This window comes from Pinus tabuliformis, chromosome 2_2 (genome assembly GCF_031772625.1).
Source record: "Pinus tabuliformis cultivar Carrire ecotype Pingquan chromosome 2_2, CPIR1, whole genome shotgun sequence".
Classification (NCBI taxonomy): Eukaryota; Viridiplantae; Streptophyta; class Pinopsida; order Pinales; family Pinaceae; genus Pinus; species Pinus tabuliformis.
In genome coordinates, this window is record NC_142300.1 from 723853964 (window position 1) to 723863952 (window position 9989).

Here is a 9989-nt window from a genome sequence, read left to right on the forward strand (position 1 = left end):
TTGATGAATTTTCTTGTCTCCACCCTTAGGATTTACTGCATATCCTGCCATTACTGTTCAAGGGATTCCTAGGCCTTTGGGAATTTTCCTGAGGCCAGCTCACCCTTGATTTTGAAACCATCCTGTAATCCAAAGCTCAAACTGAGAATATTCCCATCACACCATGGCTATCTAGAAATGGCAAGGCTAGGCTAAAATCCACTGTCGAATCCTGAGAAAACCCATGTCAATGACAACAAAGGATCCATATACCAACATGCACATACCATTCACGTTAAAACCAACTAGGAAATCACACATTAAATTTGTTACCGACAAGTATTCCCACTGAAGCTACTTGATCCTTGCCTTCCTTTTCTTTCCTTGTCCTTCTTTGATGTTCCTTTCCTTTCCTTTCCTTGCTTGCTTACTTTATTTTCCTTTATGAGAAATATTCTAACACTAGACTGGAAAAACACTACCAATTGATGATCTAAGGTATTTTTATTGATGAGGCCTCTAATTTATTCAATTTTCCATTATTTTCCTTCATTTTCCTCCTCATATGAAAATGCGACCTCTCAACTTCCTTTTCTCCTAGTTCCCTTTATTTTCATAAATAATGTGCCAAAAATAACTTTTTACCTTTCCAAATCCTTAGCCATTAACTTTGTCAATTTCCCCTTACCCATAAAACACAAAAAGTGATTCCCACTAGGATATTTCAACATTTAGCTTAGAATAAGTGTCCCTTACCCATGGTATTTTTTTACCTTTATTAAATTTCATTACTTGAACTTTTAACTTGGGGTTGTTATAGACCCCTCCCCCTTAGGGGAACACCGTCTTCGATGTTAAACCACACCTAGACCTAAAAAAAGCACTGGAGAGTGAAAACATACTACCTTTGGAGCTTTATAACTCACCTCATTGCAGTATTTACAATAACATCCTGCTCAAAAGAAAAATCATCATGTAAAATAGGACAACATGAAAACCATACTGCTTATTGGAGCTTTATAACTTAGCTCATTGCAGTATTTACAATAGAAACTATACATAAATATGTACAAATACAAAGACTCATTTTCCTTCACTGGAAAACAATGAAGGATACATAGCCCACATCTAATCATCCATCTCTGATGTAGCTTCATTGGGCCCAAAGTGCTTCCACCACACTTTAACCTGCTTGAGTGCTCTGTTTCGAACCATGAGATGTTTCTGCTGCAATATGCATTTGGGTTCTAGCTGGAATTCTCCTTCTTTATCCACTTGCAATATATACTAATCAATAACATGATTAACATCCTTTACATGTATTTTAAGCAATGAAACATGAAAAACATCATGGACTTTCATTGTCATAGGCAGTGCACATTTATAGGCCACTAGTTCAATCCTTTCAAGGATCTCAAAAGGCCCGTAATAATGTGGTGCCAACTTGGCACATGATCTGATCCTCATGGAGCTCTTGTTGGGCTTGATGCACAAATACACATGCTCCCCAACTTCAAACACCTTAAATTCTTTGTTTTTGTCTGCATAATTTTCTGCTTGTTCTAGGATGTCTTTAGATTCTTCTTTATAAACTGCATTTCCTATTCCATGTCTGCCAACATGTCTAGTCCAATAAGTACCCTATTCACTGGATCATTCCAGCTGATGGGAGTGTTACAACTTTTCCCAGACAGTGCCTCAAACATACTCATCCTCAATGACTCCATATAGTCATTTTTTTATGCAAACTCAACCAACGGAAGGTACTCCTCCCATCTCCTCTATTGATGCATGACATACATCCTCAACATATCCTCTAGTATCCTGTTAACCCTCTCTATCTATCCATCTCTCTGTGGATTATAAGTTGTGATCAAAGCCAACTTTATTCCCAATCGTGTAAACAACTCCTTCCAAAATTTGGAAGTGAACTTGGCATCCCTGCCTGACACAATCTTCTTCGGAATACCATGCATTCTCACAATCTCCATGATGAAGACCTATGCTACCTCACCAGATGAATATGTAGACTTCACTGGAATAAAGTGAGCTACCTTTCTCAACCTGTATACTACAACCATGACAGGATCATTTTGCCTCGATGTCCTCGGAAGAAGTGTAATAAAATCCATGGAAATGACCTCCCATTTCCACTCTCAAATTAGAATAGGTTGAAGAAACCCACATGGATTCTTACACTCCGCTTTGATCTCCTGACAGTCCAAACATCTTGACACAAGATCTGCCACTTCCTTCTTCATATTCGACCAGTATTAAAATTTATTTATTGTTGTTAATGTTCTTTGATATCTCGGGTGACCTGAATGTCGTTTTACATGAAACTGCCTCAAGATAAGCTTCTTAAGTTCACTGTGATCCGACACATAGATATTGTCCCTAAATCTCACCAAGCCATCTGTTGTGAGATGATAATCCACATCCTGATCACTTCTACCCTACTGTAACCTGTGCATAAGCTCCATGTACCTGTTATCCTCATGTCCTTCCTATAAGATCTGATCCTGTAGATCTGACCCATATGAACTCACTTCTGTAACATGGTTCAACTGTACCTTCCTGTTGAGAGCATCTGCAACCTTATTCTCCTTTCCCTTAATGTACCTAATATCAAATTAAAACTCACTAAGGGTAGGGTATCCAACAATCTAGCTTGCTTGGTGTGCAAATTCAACTGTTCAAATAGATATCTCAACCCATTGTGATCTCGCATCAACACAAACCTCCTACCAAGAAGATAAACTATCCACATTTGCAAGGCATGAATAATAGCTTCCAACTCAATATCGTGAGTCACATAGTTCTTCTCATGCTCATTAAATTTCCTGAACTCATAGCATATTGCGTGTCCCTCCTACATAAAGACTCCACTAATCCTTCTATTGCAAGCGTCTGTACATACTACGAACTCCTTATCCAGATCTACAATCTTTAACATTGGAGCATTTGTCAACAACTGCTTCAATTGCTCAAAACTAGCTACACACTTCTCTTTCCATTCAAACTTCTTACCTTTCCTTTGCAATGTTGTGTTAGGATATGCAATGCATGAGAACTTCCTGATGAACCTCTTGTAGTAACTTGCTAAGCCCATGAATGATCTGACTTCCTCCGCATTTCTAGGAGTTGCCCACTCCATGATAACATTTATATTTTTTGGGTCTACTACTATTCCATTCTTGGAAACAACATGTCCCAAGTAGTGTACTTCTGTCTAAAGTAAACTGCACTTTCTAAGCTTAGCATACAAATGATGCTCTCTTAGCAATCTCAACATTGCTGCTAAATGTTCAACATTATCTTCCTCATTTTTAGAATATATTAAGATGTCATCAATGAATACAATAACAAAATTGTCCACATAAGGATGCAACACTATTCATCAAACACATAAAAGTAGTTGGAGCATTAGTCAAACCAAATGGAACTACAACAAACTCATAATGCCCATACCTAGTCCTAAAGGTGGTCTTGTAGATGCCTTCTTCTTTGATGTGTACCTGATGATATCTTGAGCACAAATCAATCTTTGAGAACACTACTACTCCCTTCAACTGATCAAACAAGTCGCCAATCCTCAGCAATGGATACTTCTTATTAATCGTCACCTTGTTCAACTACCTGTAATCAATGCACAATCTAAGAGTACCATTCATCTTCTTCACGAACAATATTGGTGCACCCCAAGGCATTACACTTGGCCTAATGTACCCCTTATCAAGCATTTCCTTCAACTACAACTTCAAATCCACTAACTCTTGTGTTCTCATCCTATATGGTGCTTTTGATGTTGGTGCTGCCCCTGGTACCAACTCAATAGAAAAGTATACTTCCTCGTGCAGAGGAAACTCTAGAATCTCTGTTGGAAATACATCCTAAAACTATTGCAATACGGGGTACCTACTGAATATTTCTGCATCCTCAACATCCTTACCCTTGTTACTGAAAAAATGAACTACAAACATCACACACCCTTTTCTGCAACTGCGCTTATCCTCCATAGCTATGACCATCCTCATTGATGTAGGCATCTTCTTCCCTTGCAAGATTCTCTTCTCTCCATTATCATCCAAGCACTCAATAGCCTTGTCATAGCAATATACCTTTGTCCTATGAAGATACAACCAATCCATACCCAAAATCATACTATGCAATCCAAATGGCGGTACATTCAAATGTGTTGTTGTAGGCATACCATTCAACTCAAATGCACAAGCTCTTACCAAATGATAAACTCTCTTCTTCATACCTGTAGCCAACTGCACCAACGAAGACTCTAAATGCACTTCTTTTCTCAAACCACGCGTATCCACGAGGTCAGGATTAACATAACTATAATTAGATCTAGGATCAATCAAAATAGATATAACTTGCTCACAAATCTCACCATCCATATCAATGATAGGTGCCTAGTGATCTGCTTGCTTGTTGTCCACAACCCCATAAATCCAAGGAATACTATGACCAACATTCCCAACCGTTTGTGCCTCCTAAGAACTATAGATCTGAGGCCTACCTCCCTGGTACAATGGACCATCCTTCTTATGATGATCTTTGCCACATATACAACACTACAACAGTTCTCTACTATCACCTCTAATCTGTTGCTCTCTAGGCTGTGACACATGTCCCTTCTCAACTGCACTGAACTTCTTATAAGGAGCAAAATTTTCTTTCTCCCGTGCATCTTGAGGCCTTCCCCACTTTGGTGGCCATTTTCCTTTTTCTCTATCATTTCCCTTCAAGTCACATTTAGGCTTATCTTTTTTCTTTGACTGGTCATAACAATGGTTCAATTTACAAGTAGGTTCCTCTAACAATATAGGCTCATCAAACTCAATTTGGTCTCTATATGCTATTGGAAATCCACTGATGTATCTCTAAATCTTTACCTTCCCCTCCTTGAGAGATGACACATACCTCAACAACTCCAAGAATCTGCTAGTGTACTTATCATCTGCCATAGAACCCATCAGTAGCTCACAAAACTTCTTAGCTCTATCATCATGGTACCTCTTTGATAAGTACTTATTCTTGAGGATTCTCTCGAAATCATCCCAAATCAAGTCTTCTTCCCGAATTCCTTTGACATTCTTCACATCTTCCCACCAATATCTACTTTCCATTTAAGAATGAAGGTGGCTATCTTGGATTTCATGTTCTCTGAATAGTCATGAAATGTGAAGAATTTCCTCATTCCAAGCAACCATGCCTCCACATCTTCTGGCTTCTTCATCTCTCCATCAAATATGTGAGGCTTCACCTTATTTCACTCCTCAGGTAAATACTCCCTCCTCCTATAAGGATGATGATGGTGATGGCTGTAATGATGTATCCTCGATGAGGAACTAGAATGATGCCCATACATACCACTCCTCCTATCACATGTATTCAATGATATGCCACCTCTAACTATGTTCCCTTTATCCAACCTGTGTCCAAACCGAGATATACTACCATAGGCTCCATCAGTTTTCTCTCCCTTCTCTTGATTGATTCTCATCTGGCCCTATTTCTGCAGCTCTAACAAGCTCTGAAGGATTGTTGCATTAACCTCTACCTGCTTCCCCTGGGCCATTGCAAGTATTTCCTGAGCCTCAACCAACCTGTCATTGTCTTATTTGCAACTTCTGATCTCTACCCTCAAGCTCCTTAATGTATCTGATATACCAGGAGAATACTCTTCTCCTTTTTTCCCAACTGATCTATAGGAAGTGTCACGGGAACTGTAATCTACCATTTTGCTTGTCATCTTTACTTCTCTTCTTCCTGCAAGTATACCATGTTAGATAAACCAAATATATACCAAAATAAAATCCATACCTTAGTGATGTTCATGGGAGGCTTATCTCATTTGCAAGATCAATCCACATTAGCATGTACATGTATAATTATAAACATATATGTGTAATAATATAAAATCACAATAACAACATGCATGATCATACCAATTGTATACCTTCATCCCATGCATGTCAATCATATCCTTGACAACATCAGAATTACCCAAAGAGAGTGAAACCATGATCTGATACCACCTTGTGGTATCAAATATGACCCAAAGAGAGAACAACTTTCTTTGATACCACCCTGTAATGATGCCTCCTCTCACATCTACCCACTTTCACCGTCTTACCTGGGGTAAACATGAGCTGAGGGGCTACTATAATATGACTCAACCTCCTATATGACCTTAAGGAAATGGAGTTGACACAGCTAGACCTTACTGACTTTCCTCAAATTCCATAGGACCCCCAGGAGTAACCCAACCCCTACAGGTGTCCAATCCCTGAGATATCTCATCTTTTACCTAACCTAGAGCCCCAGTGTCTCCCTTTCCAAGGCCTCCATGCGACTATGGGTTCCGATTCACTCCCATAGCCCTGCATGAGTGTGACCGTGGCATTTTTCTACGAGTGCTATGCCAGTGACTACGAGAATTAAGGCTATTTTCCAGGACTAGGGCTTAGCCTCTACCCAGAAAGCAATGAAACTTCTAGAACTCATAAAAGACATGAAGACAATTATTGTAAACCAAAAACTAAAACCAGGACTTCAACTGAACATCCCCTACTGGGACTGATATTCTGTCAAAAACGTGTTAGATATGAAGCCTACATGTTTTGAATGAAGCCTGAACATAAGGGATTGAAAAAAATATATGGGGTTTAACAAGAAGGGTCACTACCTTCTCTTATTAGCTATCGTAACACCAGTTAGGTCTTGTATTCATTATTTATTCAGATATGAGTGAAAACATGAAAAGAGCCGTGACTAAGATCTGTCATAAAACCATGCTTATAATCAGCATATAAATTGATAAATAACCATAAGAGAACAAACTTTAAAGCCACATAACAACTAGTACATTTTCCTTACCAAAAGCAAGATACACTCAAATTTTATTAACTATAGGCAAATACCAACTAGGTTCGGGACTTCCATGTTCCACCCGACCATAGATGGGCTGAGCCAAATCTCTCTTAATCCAATCACCCACATTCCATATTCCAAGCATGAATGTGGGATCTGATGGGATAAGCCAATCCAAAGGCAAGCAAGGGAATCTAGAGGTTAAACCAGCTCCACCCTCTCCATTTCATGATCACACATAAACCAGTGTCGAGATCACAAAATTGAACCAAGCTTGGATGCCTCAAAATTTCTTCACCATCCTTGGGGGAATATTATTGTCTCCACCCTCAGGCTTTACTGTGTATCTCACCATTAATGGTCAAGGGATTCCTAGGCCTTTAGGAATTTCCTGATACCAACTCACACTGGATTTTGAAACCATCCGACAATCCAAAGATCAAACTAAGAACAATCCTATCACACCATGGCTATTTGGAAATGGAAAGGGTAGGCTAAAATCCATTGTCGAATCCTAGAAAAACCCATGCCAATGACAACAAAATAACCATATACCAACATGTACATACCATTCATTCCAAAACCATCTAGGAAATCACAAGTGAAATCTATTACTAACAAGTATTCTCGTTAAATCTTCTTGATCCTTGCCTTTCTATGTTTTCCTTATCCTTCTTTGATTTTCCTTTCCTTTCCTTGCTTGCTTACATTATTTCTCCTCTTGGTGCTTTATCCTTTCTGAGACAAATTTTAACTCTAAATTGACAAAAGGCTACCCACTGATTCTCTGAGGTCTTTTTAATGCTGAGGCCTCTAATTTCTTCAATTTTCCAATATTTTCCTTCATTTTCCTCCTCACATGAAACTTGTGACCTTTCACCTTCATTTTCCCCTAATTCCCTTTATTTTCTTAAGTAATGTGCCAAAAATACCTTCTTTCCTTTCCAAATCCTTAGTCATTACCTTTGCCAATTTCCCCTTAGCCATAAAACACAATAAGTGGGTTCGATTAGGTTATTTTGCCCAACATTCATCTTGGAATATTTTTCCCTTGCCCGTGGTCTTATTTTACCTTTATTAACATTTATTTCCCATGGTTGTTACATCTATATAGCCAATGAGTGCTTGGAATTGGGGAGCGGTATCAATAATAAAGCCACCGAGGGAAATGGTAAAGCAAGTATCACTAACAAATGGAGAATCAACACCCAAGGCATTGATCTTGTAGGGTGGCACATCCCATCAGTTGGTGGTGATAGTTTTGTAGTCGAGGTAACATTCCCATGGGAAATGCGTCCCTGGGCATATTTGGTTTGTGGGAATAGAGTAATAAACAAGTGATCTAGGACCTACAATTCTCAAAGACAAGGGTTTTCCATCATTGATAGAGGCATGCCTTAACTAGGAAGCCAATGCAAACATGCTAGAAGCCAGGTTTCTATCCTTTGCATTACTACCTAGGGGTAGAGATATCTAAACCAGCTAACTTAGATAGAGTTACCTTGCATGTTTAACAGCCATAATAATTTCATCTGCTAGCATTACCTTCTTCAATATTCCAACTTCAACATCATGCAGTAAAGAAAGGCACATGTAATCTGCATCTTCTATCCACAACTATAAAGGGTCTGCTAGCTGAAAGGGAGATAAAGGTGTAATTTTCCAACGACGTTCAACAACAGTGATCTTAGACTCCACTGTCTCTTGTTGATCCTAATTCATAGAAATACCTTCCATAAACTGCCAAGAAGTCACATCCTCGAAGAGTTTGAGAGGAAGAATCACATTATCAATCTGAAGATTGAATTTGTAAAGCGTGGCATGAACAACCATGGGTTTAATCAAATTAATATTTTAATTCTTGACTCCCTCGGGTTTCCATCCCATATTTTGGACAATAGAGTCTTTCAAATCAGAGATAACTTTGAGCATCAGTGGTTCTTCTAAAGCACCTGATCCACTAGTAGCCATGAAAATAAACACCATAAATCGAAACAACCAAAACCCATGGAGTCGTGGAAATGCCATAGATCAATTGAACATGAACCTTCAAAACAAAAAAAAATTGTACACCGAATGGAACTGATAAATTAAAAACTATTGAAAGTGTCTGTGACAAGATTTTTTTTGGCTATGGCATGAACAACTGAGGGAGAAACTAAATAAAAACCTCCAAAGGAAGGATCGATGGGAGCTTTGAGTCAAACTTGATCAATGAAAATGTTTTGTGTGGTTTGAGGATCCAAAAATGAGCGTTATTGTCATGTTGTTGCACAGAAGCTCATCAAGAAAGCAGCGAGCCACAGTAGAGGCATGGGCACAGTCGACGAGATGGTATTTAGTGGGGAAAACGTTGTTGTGGAGCCAATCTATGGGTTGGTGGCTATAGGAAGCCACAAATATAGAGATTAATAAGACAGCATGTTTTCCCATCTAATGAAGGTGATGCTTGGAATGGTGCCACAAAGCCAAGGATTTGAGGAAAATGAAGATGAATTGAAATGTGTTGAGATGATTGTGAGAAAGATTCAAAACTAGGAGAGGATGAGGATGGCCATGGATTCATAACCCACTATGATACCACTGATCCTAATCTTAGGGGGCTAAGATCTAGAAGCCATGAATGTAGAGAGGAGGGGAAATAACATACATATTTACCTCAAACATTGAATATAAAACACATAGTGAATGCCTCAAAACATATGAAAGAAAATATCGCTTTATTAAAATGGAGGAATCGTTTACCACTACATTTTCCCCTTCCCAATTTGTCTTGCTATGAAGTGAGGATCATTATTTATGGTATTTTTTGTGTTGCAATACCATGGGTAAATACCATGGGCAAGTACAATACCATCGTTAAATACCATGGGTGGATGCCACTTCACATTTGGATCACATAGAATATGATTTTGGGTATGGATTGGTTGTATCTTCACAGGATGACTATTGAGTGCTTGGATGACAATGGAGAAAAAAGAATCTTGTAGGGTAAGAAGAAGTCTACATTAGTTAGAATGATTACAACTATGCAGGCAAAGCACAGTTGTAGGAAAGGGTGTGTGATTTTTGTAGTGCGTATTTTCCAATAATAAAGGTAAGGATGTTGAGGATGAAGA

At 38.7% G+C, this 9989-nt stretch overlaps 1 pseudogene; it reads right to left on the reverse strand.

Annotated features, from left to right (window-relative positions):
• Positions 1-8112: 8112 nt before the first annotated feature.
• Positions 8113-8913, reverse strand: LOC149194707 (protein TUNICAMYCIN INDUCED 1-like; annotated as a pseudogene).
• Between the last annotated feature and the right edge of the window lie 1076 nt (positions 8914-9989).